Source organism: Plecotus auritus (assembly GCF_963455305.1).
Source record: "Plecotus auritus genome assembly, chromosome: 1".
Classification (NCBI taxonomy): Eukaryota; Metazoa; Chordata; class Mammalia; order Chiroptera; family Vespertilionidae; genus Plecotus; species Plecotus auritus.
This window is the reverse complement of record NC_137770.1, coordinates 14,476,174-14,491,965: the sequence shown is the minus strand read 5'-3', so window position 1 is coordinate 14,491,965 and position 15,792 is coordinate 14,476,174. Positions and strand designations below refer to the sequence as shown.

General features: G+C 49.9%; 1 protein-coding gene across 6 annotated transcripts in view; it reads right to left on the bottom strand.

The window, feature by feature from the left end:
* FOXN3 (forkhead box N3) overlaps positions 1–15,792 on the bottom strand; it is a 368,404-nt gene that overhangs the window by 249,650 nt on the left and 102,962 nt on the right. For 2 of the 6 annotated variants that reach the window (XM_080687002.1, XM_080686997.1), the window contains exon 3: positions 6,107–6,160. The exons of the other annotated variants lie outside the window; for them this stretch is intronic. The gene's annotated coding sequence lies outside the window, so the exon portion shown is untranslated. The remainder of the gene's footprint in view (positions 1–6,106; positions 6,161–15,792) is intronic. 6 annotated transcript variants of the gene reach the window in all.

Sequence of the window (15,792 nt, the reverse complement as noted above, 5' to 3'; positions counted from 1 at the left end):
GCAGACGCAGAGGCCACGAGAACAGTGCATTGCTCCACTGTTGCCCGGGGCCAGGCCATGTCCTGGCCCACAATACTGAAGGAATAGCTTGTGAGTGAATAATAAATATATTAATGAAAAGTATATCAGAAACAGATGCTGAGAGTGGTATTGTTGGCCTTAAAGCCTTACTAATTAAAGATAACAATAAAAACCAAATCCTTTACAAAACAAAGCCCTTTCACCAGGATTCACAGGAAAGGACTTGGGAGCACACAAGTGATGTCTGGAGTCGGTGCCAGGAGAAAGCAGATGCCCGAGGGCCGGTGCCATCAGCACAGGCGTCCGGCCCGCAGCTCTCCAGACAGACACAGAAAGATGGGCTGTATTTAAAGTGAGGTAAGTGGGGAAGGGGGAAGGGTGTTTCAGAACTTGGGAACCAGCATGGAAGAATACCTCAGAGGCATTTGGGCCCACATCTGTCCTTTCAGGAAGCCGGTGAGCTGGCGTGAGCAGCGCCGAGGCTGCCTCAGAGAAGGAGAGACAAGCCCTGCCCACAGGGGCCTCTGCTCTGGATCATCAGCCTTCTGTCTAGTGAGATAACCCTGTCAACATCGACGTTTCCATTCACGAACGCTTCCTGACACAGCAGGGAGATTGGAGACTGCGTCTCCATACTTCGGAGTTCTCGCTGGCTGGAGGAATGCCAGGGGCTACTTAACTTGGGGAAGCAGCGACCCTTGGCCCTTCCAGGGAAATCCCTCCACTGCAGGGTGGGCCACTTTGGTGAGCTCTCCTAATCACGCAGACAGTTCCTCCTTTTCTCCCTTACGGGGACCCCAATACTGGAAAAAGCATCCAAGGTAGAATGCATTAGACTGGGATGTTAAGGGATATGGCTAATGCCGCCAAAAGCTATCTCACGGTCCCGGCCAGTGTGGCTCAGTGAACAAGGAGGTCACGGTTGATTCCCGGTCAGGGCACGTGCCCAAGTTTCAGGCTCGATCCCCAGTAGGGGGTGTGCATGAGGCAGCCGATCCATGATTCCCTGTCATCACTGATATTTCTGTCTCTCCCTTCCTCTCTCTGAAATCAATAAAAACATTTTTAAACACCATCTCACGAGGTACCCTTGCTCCAGGGTCAGAAGAAGTGGGGGTTCCGCTGATGGTTTGCCGGTGGATTCTGCAGGGGTGAGGCTCCCAGCCCACTGTCCCGTAGTGAAGATGAAACAGATCCCAGTCTTCAGATTCCATCAGCAAAGTGCACGCGGGGGCACCAACACATGAGGAAGTGCCATGGGTGGGAGGCACAGAGATGCCTCTGTCTTCTTCCTGCTTCCCAGCCTGCCCCACGCCCAGACCTGGGGTGCTCCTGCACTACCTGCAGCTTAGAGGCAGCTCAAGTGTCTATGCACACAGCCTTCCTCAGAACCCTGGCCCAGAGGTGCCATCCTCCCCGCCGACTAAGAAGCAATCCTGGCTTCATAAACACAGGGCCAGTGTCCAGCACAAACTCACGCGTGATCCCTCTTCCCAGAAACCTTTGCTGAGAAAGCTTCCGTAACAGTCTCCTGAGTGGCTCCACCCCTCTGGCTCAACTCTTCAGCAACATCTGGCACGAAGTTTTCAGAGGCCCACACAGCTGGGCTCTACACCACTGGCCACATGCAAAGGGGTTCCCCGGGACCCACAGATCCAAGTGTTCCCAGGAATGTGAAGAGGGATCCAACACCTCCAACCCTAGTCATTTATCACCTCAGGGGCTGTGAGACCACTTCCGTCCCCTCTGGCAGATGAAGACTGGCTGGTTGGTGCCCTCACCTGGGGCGAAGGACACTCTTGGAATTTTTTCCATTGAAATCTTCACTCTGGAGCTGTCCACATGCCGTAGGTTTATAGGATCGTATGCTGGATCGTATCGGAAAGAAATGCTTATTCCAGGATTTAGGTTTTTGTGAAGTGTTCTTTTTACAAGGCTGATTATTCGGGTAGGATATTGGGGTGGTCCCCATTGCATTAGCTTTATTCCTTTTTATAAACTATGTGTTCCTCGCCCGCCCCCCCCCCCGCCACACACACACACACACACACACACACACACACACACACACACAGAGTTTCTACCAGCTGCCTCCAAATGAGCCCCAATGTGAACACAGCTGAGCATAGGCACAGGGAGAAGTCAGCCACAAACGCCCGGCCCGTCTCTCCAGGAACCCCTGGTGCTCCAGCCTCCAGTGGCCCCCCGGTGCCTCTGGTCCATCACTTCCCCTGATTTTCCCTCCTTCTCATCTCTTTTCCTCTCACGCCTGCCCCTTCCTAAATCACAACTCAGCCACCGAAGCGCACGAGGTACTCTGCTGAAAGCAAACTGAGACGGAAGTACATTCAGTGCCCCTCACCCCTGCCACATCGGGGCAGCTATTTTGCTACCAAACACGACTTCGCCAAACTAAAACAAAAACAACTTCACTCACTTCTCCTCTTTTTCATCTCTTTTCCAATTGACAGCCAGCTAGGGGACACGTGTTTTGTGTCACTTGCTAGTCCCCCTGACTGCGCAGACAACTGCTTTGCCCACAAGCATGAACCCTGCCCGTGTTGGAAAGGTTCTTGGAGTCCTAATTAAGAGCCAATTGCAGGCACAGTGAGATGTGGATCAGCGAGATGAACCAAGACCGTGCCCAACAGGACGCCACAGCCCAGTGAAGGACACACCCATACAGCAGTTACTACACAGCGTGGTAAGTGCTGTAATGAAGGTAGGAACCAACCATCATGATGGTTTGTAAGGCACACGGCCTCTGTAGTTAAAGCAAACCCTTTAACGTGAGCAAGAAAATTCAGGGGCTTGGGCAGCTGAGCAAGAACCTGGACCAATCTGAATTTTTCCCTTCTCTGGGGACTTCCCCAGTTCAATGACTGTTCCAGTCACCACTCGGATCCCCTGAGCATACAGCCTCCTAGTAGGGAGCACAGTGTTTCATGATGGGAAAAGTGAAGGCAGCAGCAAGGGGCACATCTGAATCTTCATCTAGAGAACGTGGAGAAAACCAGGAACGACAACGCTTACTCAGAAAGAGATCGCCACAGCCCCTGGCACTGAACATGTGCTAGTTCTCGCTGCTGGTACACTGCCACGGGTGGTGCTGACAATCAGGAATTCAGAAGGATCCAGCTGAGGCTGGGACCTGCCCGGGGCCCCTAAGCACAGACACTGCACAACACTGGCCCCTGCTCTCCATGGCTCTTGCCTTCCCAGACTCAGACACGTCCCTCTGCTGGGGAAGGAAATGAGTCCTGGCCCAGCAAGACCAGCCAGCCTCTAGCAGAGAAGGGTGTGATCCAGGCACTGTACCTGCTCAGGTGTGTTTACTGCCATCCACCATCACCTGCCCCAGCCCTAAGTGCCTCGTGGGCAGAGAGCGTGGTTTCATTACATGCTACAGAGAGAGACAGGGCTGGGCACATGCTTAACAAATACAGTCAGGAAATGTCTCAACTGGAAGGGGCTCTTGAAGAGGGTTATACCCCAACTTTTCATTCAAAAAATGCAATCACTCACTAAATAATTTTAAAATACAGAAAAAACTGTTTAATCTAAATGGTCAATAGTCTCACCACCTAAACATATTAGTCCTATGTAAACATTAAAAAATATAACAACACTGATAGATGCACCCTTGTTGGTTTTTGTTGTTTTTTTAAGAGAAAATGTAATGTGCAAAATGTTGTCTTCTCTCCTACCTGGAACCCTCTGTCCTCCCTACTTTTTTCTTGTGTATCCTGCCAAAAATAGTTATGAAAATCTGAGCACATACATGCATGTATATATATATGTAGACACATTATATATGATTTAATTTTTTTACATATATAGGAACCTACTTTCCTGCAACTTGCTTTTTTTCACTTAAAAAGGTGTATGGTCTGCATGCTTGTGCCCTCCCCCCACCCCAAATTCATAAGTTGATATCCTACCCGCTGTGATGGTATGGGGAGGTGGGGCTATGGGAGGGAATTAGGTCCTGGGGCAGAGCCCTCACACATGGGATCGGTGCCCTTACCAAAGGGATCCCACAGAGCTCCTGGCTCCTTCCTCCATGTGAGGACACGAGAGGTCCATGACCTGCAAGAGATTTCCCCAGTGAGCCCCACTGGCACCTTGCCCTTGGACTTCCAGCCTCCAGAGCTCTGACAAATAAGCCACCCAGTGTGGGGCATTTTGCTATAGCTGCCCAAATGGACTAAGACAGAAGGCAACAAAGTCCCGAAACCAGAATGCTTGCTCTGTGCTCCTGCGCCATTATACACAACATTCACCAGTTTCTGCTGCTTGGGTGAGTAGGCGCACAGCTGGCATTTCTCAGGGTGAACTTGCTGGCTCGGTGCATGTAACTTTTTAAAAAAATATTTTTATTGATTTCAGAAAAGAAGGGAGAGAGAGAAAAACTTGAATGATGAGAGAGAATCATTGATTGGCTGCCTCCTGCACACCCCACCCTGGGGATGGAGCCCGCAACCCGAGCAGCATGCGCCCTGACCAGGAATCGAACCATGACCTCCAGGTTCATAGGTCGATGTTCAACCACTGAGCCACACCAGCCAGGCATATAACTTTTGATAGATACTGCCAATGCCCTCCCAGACGCTCCGTCAGTGCACCCTGCCATGGAGACTGAGAGGGGGTGTCTGTCTCCCAACCTCTTTCCAGAACTGGATATTCTCAAATTCCTTCAGATTTGCCATGCAGACAAGTGACAAATGTATTTTCTTGTTGTTTTGATTTGAGCCTCTTTAAAATTATGAGTGAGGATGTTTTAAGTTACAGGAGAGAAAAAGAAAGACCTACTGGTAGTAACCCCTAACTGGCTAAAAATCTACCCTGAGCTCTTTCTAGAGATGAACCGGGACCACACGTCGGGTCTAGAACCACCCCAAGGATGCCCTGACCCCCAGCACAAGGAGAGTCTGATGGCCAGCAGCCAATCTGCTTCCTGCTTCCCGTTCAGGGTACACCTGGGCCAGGGAGGCCCTGGGGAAGGTGAGCGCCCCTCGGGACCGGCCGGTTTCCTCTGCCCGCTGCGGGGAGCCTAGGCCCTGGCCCTGGCCCAGGCCCAGGAAGGCTGCTGCTCGCAGCTAGCAGATAAAGGGAGCTTGGCCTCCAAGCTGCCTGAGGTCCCAGGGTTCCTCCTGCTCACGTCCTCGCAAACCTCTCTTCTGCCTGAGCGAAGTGGTTCCTGTTGTGACTGGCCCGTCGCATTCCTCCCTCCCTGTGGCACTGGGCTTCTCTGCCCGGGGAAAGAAAGCTGGTCGGAGCAGGGAAGGGACCTCCTTCGATTCCCCTCTGGGCCCTCCCCAGGCAGGAACAGAGCAGGTGTTCCCCATGCGCCCTGGGGGTGCGGGCACCTGGTCTAGGGGGGCAGCTCGAAACCTGCTTCTCGCTGGCCCCGTGGCCTGGGGTGCCCTCCGCTAAGCCTGGCTGTCCTCACCTGAAGGGTGGAAATGACACCGATGTCTGCTTTGCCAAGCACACGGGACTGTGTGGGGCAGAGGACACCGTGTGCGTGCCGGCGCTTTGAAACCAAAGTGCCCACAGATGGAGGCTCTCAGGGAGTGTCCAGAGCTGGGGGCCGCTGCTCCGACGGGAAGGCTCAGGGTGAGCAGCCGTCCCCAGACGGCCCTGCCCCTGCTCCGAGGTCCTCCCGCAGCCTCCACCGCCCACCCGAGCGTGCCTGGGCCCGGCTGCTCCTCATGACACAGGCTGCGTCAAGGCTTCATCTCGATTGTGCAAAGAACTCTTTCATAAGCGTCTATTTATAACCAGCCAAACGAGATGTTCAGCGACGAGAACTCCAGGAACTTCATATTCGCTGGCAGGACCGGGGAGCACAGCTCCGCTTACTGGATTTTCTCAGCCAACAAATACTCCTCGCGCCTTAGAATGAAAAAGTAAAGTGGCCATTTTGAAGGGAATAGTCCTACAATTGCTACATATTTCTCTACTACTTTCTTTAAAAACAAAAAGAGAGTTAAAGTCAGTTCCATCTTTTTCCTTATCTCTCTGCCACCGTCACAGACATCCGACTAAGTCTGGCCTCATAAGAACCTGTTCTGCCACTTACCACATTGAGACTGCAGGCAAATCATTTAACCTCTTGGTGCCTCCGTTTTGTCACCTATAAAAGTAAAGAGAATCAGCACTAACAAGCGAAATAGGGGCAGACTCATAGATAGAGAGCAGGCAAGCAGCTCTGGTGGGGGTGGGGCTGGGGGACTGAGCATAAAGGAGACAGAACTCACAGACATGGGCCACAGTGTGGCGATTGTGGGGACGAGGAGGGTGGGTGGAGGTGGAAGATAATATGAGGGGATGGAAAAGATAAAATAAAAGGGGGGAAATAAATTATTTTTTTAAAGCAAAGAGAATCAGAAAACCAAGTTAATCAGGAGTGTGGCTGCTTTGAGAACACCACGCCCACAAGGACCTGTCTGCTTCAAGGTTAGTGCCTGGGTTTGGAGAAAGCCGTCTTGTCCTCTGAGATATTTTTGGCTTCTTCCTAACTCTTGGCTATATGCCAGGTAGCCGAATTTGCTGGCTACGTGAGGCTCTCTGGTGTTGATATGAATTCCTTGGGGGGCCTTAAAGAACATCAGCAAGGCCCCAATGGAACTCGTTACCCCAACCACCCAAGCCCAGACCCAAGGGCTCTGATCCAAGCAGGGAGCAAGCACCCCGCAGCCGGGCCAGGACTAAGCAGAGCAGAGAGAATGGAGGTGAAGACAACGGAGCGTCCCTGAGCCACCTGGCCAGTGAGGGCAACTTCCCTGAAGCCAGCTGGACACACAGACCAATGCCCCACCCAACCAGGCTTTGTCTCTCTAGAAAGAAACCTTCAGGTGCTCACTTAAGAAAATGAGAGCTAGCCTGGCTGGCATGGCTCAGTGGTTGAGAGTTGACCTATGAACCAGGAGGTCACGGTTCCGTTCCCAGTCAGGGCACATCCCCTAGTTGTGGGCTCGATCCCCAGTGTGGGGCATGCAGGAGGCAGCTAATCAATGATTCTCTTTCATGATGTTGCTATTTCTCTCTCTCTCTCTCTCTCTCTCTCTCCTCCCTCTCTCTCTCTCTCCCCCCCTCCCTCCCTCCCTCCCTCTCTGAAATCAATAAAAAAAATCCTATGTAATAAAAGGGTAATATGCAAATTGACCCTAATGGCAGAACAACCAGAACGACCGCTCAATCAATCACTACGAGGCGCACTGACCACCTCTTGGTCTCTTCCCCCAGCCAGCAGGCTCCGATCGCCCGATGGCGAACGGGGAACCAGGGGGACATGGGCAGCGCCAGGCCAAGGCCCCCACCCCGCTGGTCATCCCACATACAGAGAAGGCGGGGGTAGTGGGGGGTGGGGCCAGCTGCTAGCAGCTGGGGAATATAGTCCTGATCGCAGGCCAGGCCTAGGGACCATACCCACGCACAAATTCCATGCGCCAAGCCTCTAACATATTATAAAAAAAAAGGATCGAAATCTAAAGGATGACTTCCAACACTGGGACATTCCACAGAAAACACCCAGGAAGGGAAGCAAGGACTTGTGGCAATTCTAGAATGTCTGTGCAGGACAAGCTTCGAGGTGGCACTGGGTTGGGCTGAGTTGGCCCAGAAGGATGGCTGGGGGACTCCATGTGCTGTTGCACCTGCATCACAAGCTCACTGTTTTTGTGGCTTATAATTGTGTAAAAGCTGGAGAGTGGGGGGTTGGAGTACAGTCCCCTCTAGACAAGACAATACTGAAGAGATAAGACAACCCCACTTCAGGTGACCAGGGCATTCTGCTGAAGGTTAGAGAGAATTCTCTCATAAGTGCTCCTCACTGGCTCCAGCTGAGCGAGGTTTCTTGAATTCTGGCTCTAATATTGAAGGTATATACTATGGACATCAAAGAGCTGTTTATAAGCATTTCAGCTCTCTCTCCTTCAAGAACACAGCTGCTGGAAGTTAGGGGTGGCCACGTGACTAGCCTTGGCCAATAAAGTGTGAGTGGAAGTGACACGTGTCACAACTGGACAGTGTGTGCTCCGCCCTCTTCTCCTCTCTCTCAGCCTCCATCTGAGAATGAGAATAAGGATGAGTGTCCCCAGCCAGCCTCAATAGATATGTAGAGTAAGCAAGAAATAAATCTTCATCGTTTTATACCCCATTGTTTTATGCGTTTTACGAGCGGTCTGTTAGCCCAAGCCTGGTCTACCCAGAGTGACACATATGGGCCACTTAGCCACCAAAAGGTGACCTTCTTCTCCTAAATTGGTAACTTACTATCCAATGTTTAAATGTATTAAAATAGTGTGTCCATGGAGTTCACAGTACTAGGAACTCCATTGCTCATTACAGATGTAAACACAATTAAAAAAATTTTTTTAATTTATCTTAGAGATAAGGAGGGAGGGAGGAAGAGGGAAAAGAAGAGAGGGAGAGAGAGGGAGGGGGAGGGTGGAAGGGAGGAAGAGAGAGAGAGAGAGAGAGAGAGAGAGAGAGAGAGAGAGAAGAGAGAGAGAAAGTGATGTGAGAGAGAAACATTAATTGGTTGCCTCCCGCATGAGCCCGAACGGAGAAGGCACCTGCAACCTGAGCATGTGCCCTGACAGGAATCAAACCCGCCACCTTTCGGTGTACGGGATGATGCTCCAAACAGCTAGGGCGAGACACAATTTTTAATTACAAGAAATCAAACTCCTTTCCAAAGGCAAATTTTAAAACGATGCTCTCAAACAGCCTCCACAACCCCCAGTTCCTGTCCTGGGATGCAGTGAACCCGTTTCCAGGTAAGGGCCTGACATTAAGACCTGCTCCAAATACGCATCCACTGGTGGAGGAGGAGGCATTCATTTTAATGAACTCCAGTTTCTGACGTGGAAGATGTCCTTCCGGACACTCCTGATCGGCACAGGCTCATCCCCCAGATGTCAGGCTGGTCTGCTCCAATGGGAGTCCTTTGTTGCCTTTATTTTCCCTGTTGAATCCAGAGTTTTAAAGTACAGTGGCTTGAACATCACTATGGGCTGATGCCCTGAGTTGGGTTCAACCCCATTTGTCATGCCTCCAGAGGTGTATTTCAATGCATCATTTTATTTACCATATACAATGTGAATGAGGACAAGATGGCACACTCCTACACTAAAAAAATCCTCAAACTAAGTTCTTCTGTAGCAAGATGTATCAGAATGTATGTCATCCACAGTTGCAAAGCAGTCTAGGAACGTTGCTAAGCTGAGACCGATAAAAATCTGCCTTTTTCTTTTCTTTTAAATATGGTTTTTTTGTTGATTTTTAGAGAGAGAGGAAGGTAGAGGAACAGAGAGGCAGAATCACCAATGAGAGAAACATCATCGATGGACTGCCTCCTGCATGCCCCCCACTGGGGATCGAGCCCAAAACCCGGGCATGTGCCCCAACTGGGAAATCAAACCAGCGACTTCTTGGTTCATGGGTTGATGAGCCACACTGGCCGGGCTAAATCCTCCCATTTCTAAAGAACAGACACAGACACAGACACAGACACAGACACAGACACAGACTGGGTTTACATGAACCCACTGATGCAACCCTTCTGGGTCAGATGTGTTGTTTTAGCCATCATTATCTTTTAACTTACAAACTAGTTTCAATCTAGTCATTTTAGTGACCCAAATAACTATACCATGACTGAGTTTCTTAGGTTGTTAAAGTGATCAGATCAGAGTTCCTGCTGATGAATCAACAACAACATGTTTGGAAATAAATATGAGGGGAAATGGAGAGCCAACCAATTGGATGTCAAGGCCACAGCACCTGCCTGCCACCCAGATCCTCGCCCCAAACCTTAAAATTTAAACCTAAATTCCGGCTTCCCCAGGTGCCCAGGGCCAGTCTCTAAGTACTTGGAGATGTGTGTCGCAGAACCACTTGAATGTAATCGCCAATTAAATTATTAATGAGAGAACTATACAAATAAAAGCATTGTGCTCTTTTATGTGGTAATAATTATTATCATAAGCAATGCAAATTGAATAATAAGAATTATCGGGACAGTTCAGTGATAAGCTAACAATTTCCGGCAATCAGACCAAACATCCCTTCTGAAGCTGTTTAATAAAGTAAATAGCAGCTTGTTTACACTTTTGTTGAGTTCAGCACACATACATCCAGAGGCTATTTATGTGTCCTGGGTAGAAGAGCTAAAAAAAGAAGTGGAAAATGGGCAAAGGACCTGAATAGACACTTCTCCAAAAAGGACATGCAGATGGCCAATGGACAAATGAAAAGATGTTCAATGTCACTAATCATCAGAGAGATGCAAATTAAAACAGCAATGAGGTATCACCTCACATCTGCCAGAATGGCTACCGTCAATAAATCAACAAACAGCAAGCACTGGCGAGGATGTGGAGAAAAGGGAACCTTAGTACACAACTGGTGGGAATGCAGAGAGATGGAGCCATTATGGAAAACAGCATGGAGTTTCCCCCAAAAAATTAAATATGGAACTGTCTTTTGTCCCAGCAAACCCACTTCTGGGAATATATCCTAAGAATCCCAAAACACCAATCAGAAAGAATATATGCACCCCTATGTTCCTAGCAGTGTTGTTTACAATAGTCAAGATCTGAAAACAGCCCAAGTGCCCATCCGTAGGTGAGTGGATTAAAAAAAACGTGGAACATTTACTCAATAGAATACTACGTAAAAAAGAAGGAACTCTTACCCTTTGATACAGCATGGATGGACCTGGAGAGCATGATACTAAGTGAAATAAGCCAGTCAGAGAAAGACAAATATCATATTATCTCACTAATATGTGAAATCTAAAGAACAAAATAAACTGACAGACAAAATAGAACCAGAGGCATGAATATATGGAACAGACGGACAGATCTTAGAAGGGTGGGGGGACTGGATGAAAGAAGATGAGATTAGCCAAGGAGCATATACACATAGCCCGTGAACAGACAACAGTGTGGTGAAGGCCATGGGTGGGGGGTGGCAGGTGGCAGGGCTGGGTGGAGGTGGGTAAAGGAGGGAAAATAGGGGATGTCTATAATAGTGTCAAGGATAAAAATCTTAAAAAAAAAATAGAAGTGGAAACCAAGTAATAAAAAAGTGGAACTAGTTACACTGGGGGTAATTTAGATATTTCCCCATCTTAAGAAAACAATGAACTCTATCAATTATCTTAGAAGCAAATAATTTATTTATCCATACATACATATACACAAACACATATACCTACCTACACATATCATCTATAATAATAAAAGCGTAATATGCTAATTAGAGCGGACAGCCAAACGACCTTCTGGGCGTCCTTCCAGACGTCCTTCCAGATAACCTTCCAAACGAAGCCAGGGCTGTGAGGGCCGAGGCAAGCCACTGCGGCTGCAAGGGCCAAGGCCCTTGCACAAAATGTGTGCACTGGGCGGGTTGGGGGGGGGGGGGGCACGGGCCCTTCAGCCCAGCCTGTGCCCTCTCACAGTCAGGGAGCCCTCAGGGGATGTCCACCTGCCACATAGACGGGAGAGGCTCCTGCCACCGCCGCTGCACTCTCCAGCTGTGAGCCCGGCTTCTGGCTGAGTGGCACTCCCCCTGTGGGAGCGTACTGACCAGCAGGGGACAGCTCCTGCTTTGAGCGTCTGCCCCCTGGTGGTCAGTGCAGGTCATAGCGACCGGTGGTTTCACTATTCAGTTGATTTGCATATTAGCCTTTTATTATCTACTAGTGGCCCGATGCACAAAATTCATGCACAGGGGTTGGGGGGTGTTCCTCAGCCCAGCCTGCACCCTCTCCAATCTGGGACCCCTTGAAGGATGTCCTACTGCCAGTTTACAGGGATCGGGCCTAGACCGGCAGTCGAACATCCCTCTCACAATCCGGGACTGCTAGCTCCAGCAGCTGACCTGCCTGCCTGCCTGATTGACCCTAACCACTCTGCCTGCCGGCCTGCTCGCCCCCCAACTGCCACCCGTGCCAGCCTGCTCACCCCCAACTGCCCCCCCTGGCTGGCCTGCTCGCCCCCACTTTCCCTCCCCACTGGCCTGCTCACCCCCAACTTCCCCCCTGCTGGCCTGCTCACTCCAAACTGCACCCCCTGCTGTCCTGATCACCTCCAACTGCCCCCCCCCGCAATGGCCTGCTCACCCCCAACTGGCCCCCCTGCTGGTCTGCTTACCCCAACGTCCCCTGCTGTCCCATCCTGGCCTGATCACCCCCCCAGCAGCCCAAGGTCCCAGCCCCTCCTTTTTTTCTTTCTCTTTTTTTTTTTTTCAGCGCACCTTGAGCAGAGACCAGGGCCGGCTGGAAGCAAGTATCTAGGATTTATTTATCTTCTATAATTGAAACTTTATAGCCTTGAGCGGAGGCCAGGGCCGGCCAGGGTGGGAAGCTTGGCAACCCAAGCCTCCTGCTCTCTCCAGCTCTGTGGCCGTCACCATATTTGTTGGGTTAATTTGCATACTCACTCCTGATTGGCTGGTGGGCATGACTGGTGGGCATAGCAGAGATACGGTCAATTTGCATGTTTCTCTTTTATTAGATAGCATGCTAATAAAAGGGTAATATGCTAATTAGACCAGATAGACCAGACATCTTCCACACAAAGCCATGGCTGCAAGGGCCGAGGCAAGCCACTACGGCTGGGAAGGCCCACTGCAGAGCCCCGGCTGGGTGGGCAGGGCCTCCCTCTGCGCAGCATTGATCACAGAGTCCTGGCGAGGTGGGCAGGGCAGGCAGGGACTCCCTGTGGGCGGCAACCAATGGTGGAGTCCAGGCCGTGTGAAAAGGGCCTCCCTCTGCTTTGTGATTGATCCCAGAGCCCCAGCAGGGTGGGCAGGGCCTCGCTGTGGGTGGGGATCAATGGCAGAGCCCAGGCCGGGTGGTCCCGGACTGCAGAGGGCGCAGGCCGGGCTTAGGGAACACCCCCCCACCACCCAGTGCACGGATTTTGTGCACCAGACCTCTAGTATAGGATAACACTATAGATTCTTGTAACTACAGATAATGTTCCATTTGCATTCATGTGAGGGATAAAGTTAAATGCCATAGTAATAATAAGCTGTCACTATTTAGAAGCACTCATCAAGTATCTACCTACCTATCACTTAGCCACGCAGGGCTCTGTAAACAAGCAGGCCATTTCCTTGTTTATCTGCGAGGGCCCCATTGGAACTCTCCGGAATCCTCAGTCACAGCTCAGCACTGTCCACTTCTCTACCCGTTCACCCAAGACTGATTCAGGAGAAGTATCCTTCACCGGATCAAACTAATCACAGGGACAGTCTATTAACTCCCACTGTGAGCAATCGGGACCTTCCAGTAAACCTATTTCCTGCCTCCTTTTGTTCACCTAGAAAACTATGTACTATGTGTGAGGTCATGATATCCTCTGGTACACAGGAAAAAACGTCAAAGGTGGTGAGGCCTCCTCAGCTTCCAGCAAGAATAAGGAATGGGGAAGAGGGGGTGTGACGTACTTGCTGTCAGATGTGCTCACTGCCCAAACAAACACACCTTCTACGAGGGTCTGAGGGTCAGGTACGAGCCCAGCTGTTCAGAGGCCACTGGACTGGGCTGGGGTGATACCATGCCTTTTACATATTTTTTAAAAATAAATTTTATTGAATTTTACAGAGAGGAAGGGAGAGGGATAGACAGTTAGAAACATTGATGAGAGAAAAACATCGATCACCTGCCTCCTGCACACCCCCTACTGGGTATGTGCCTGCCACCAAGGTACATGCCCTTGACTGGAATCGAACCTGGGACCCTTGAGTCCGCAGGCCAACGCTCTAGCCACTGAGCCAAACCGGTTAGGGCTCTTTTACATATTAACCAGGCCAGTTTGGATGCCATTCTCTCAAGGGGTACCAATTTCAACACTGTGCTTCCTCTCCCGTCTCCCTGGAAGGTGCCCCTGCTCTGAGTTCCAGTTGTTCCCTTGAGCCTAAATCTATGCCATTAAACAGAAAGCTCTCACCTGCACTGCGTAGCTGCCACCTCTCGCGGAGCTGTGAGCTTTGAGCACAGTCATGAGTTGGGGCCCAAAAGACTCAGTCCCTGGTTAATGCCAAAATATCCATTTAAGAGTTCCCGTGCCCACACCACACTCGAGAGTGAGAGTAAAATAAAGGTGGACACATAAATAGATGCATTCCAGGGAGACCATGGGCACAGACAGCATTTCCCCTGGGGAGGAGCCGCTCCCTCTCTGCCTTGCAGGGGCCGGGGCTGCCAGGTTTCTGTCCGGAGATCCATGTGTGACTGTGGATTCTTACCCAGAGTGCTGTGCACAGATGCCTGCTCATCTTTTCAAATGCTATTTCCCTCCTCCTTCAATCAGGAAAAAAAGGCTTTAAAATTTTTTTTTCTATGTTTTTGTTTATTTTTTTTTTTTTTTTTTTTTTTTTTTTTTTGAGAGAGAGAGAGAGAGAGAGGAAGGGAGAGGGAGAGATAGAAACATCAACTGGCTGCCTCCTGCATGCTCCCTACTGGGGACTAGCCCACAACCAGGGAATCCAACCATGACCTGTTGGTCCATGGGCCCTCAACCGCTGAGCCACAATGGCCAGGAAGGGAAAAAAGTCTTAATTGCTGGTAGGTCTTAACACTTGCTAATCTCCTTTTTAATAAGGAGGATAAGCCGCAGTCAACAGTAGTAGGAGCCAGTGAGGAAGACAGAGAGGGAGGTGAGACTAACCCAGGAGAAAGGGTAAGAGAACCCACTCCAGCAAGTGCCCAGATGATTTTGCACGGCAATAAAATTTCAAAAATAGTTTCGGGGACAAGCATAGGTTGCCAACTTTTTGTTTTGCCAAGTAAGGATACTGAACTCACTATCCCATGCTTATTTTCCTCTTCGCCTTGGACTCAGGGAAAGGTCATGTTTGACTACTTGCTTGTGCGTATATGTATGTTCCCTCCACCCGCACCCTCACCCCAACCTCAGCATTACACTGTAAGCTCAAGCAGCCCACCTCAGAACGCCCTCTGCCCTCCACGCAGGAGGCCCCTTGAAATAGACCGGACTGGATCCGGAATCTGAGAATTATCACTTATTTCCTCATTTCACTTGAGAATGTTTCGCATTTCCTTATCATCCTTCAGAGAATTTCTGTGAAACAGCCTTTCTAAGGTGACTTAACTACGGAGCCGTCTCAAAAAAACCCCACCAGTAAACAAAACACACATTTTATACACTGGATTCACTTCAACCCTTGATAAGAAAGTAGTATGTGTGCGTGTGTGTGTGTGTGTGTGTGTGTGTATTTCTCGTGGAAATGAATTCTAACAAAAGGGTGTATTCGCACTTTCAGCCTAGGGGCCTGACCTACAATGGCCAAGAATGCATGTGCAAAGAATGTGAATGCCTTCTTTTGCAGAAGCAAATGACCAAAGACTTTCCAACCATTCATCTTGACATAACCTACTCCACAGCCAGCCAAGACGACTGCTCTGAAGGAAACCAATTGCAGACCCTGGACCAGAACCAGGACTTGCAGCAACATCTAAGGATTTAGATGAGTTTAATTTCTGAATTCTTGGGAGACAATGGCCATATCTATTAACGTGTCCTGCACAATGCCCATTTGCCAGGTGCAGAAATCTCCCTTATCCCTTCAGACCAGCACTCTGGATCCGGCCTCCTCATCCCTCACAAACACCTTTGCAAAGGGCCTTCTGGACAAATGAAGGAATTCACAGTCACTGTGTTATCTTTCAGGACACAGAGACTGACTCAGAAATGTTTCAGATGGATTCTCAATTAAATAAAAATGGGT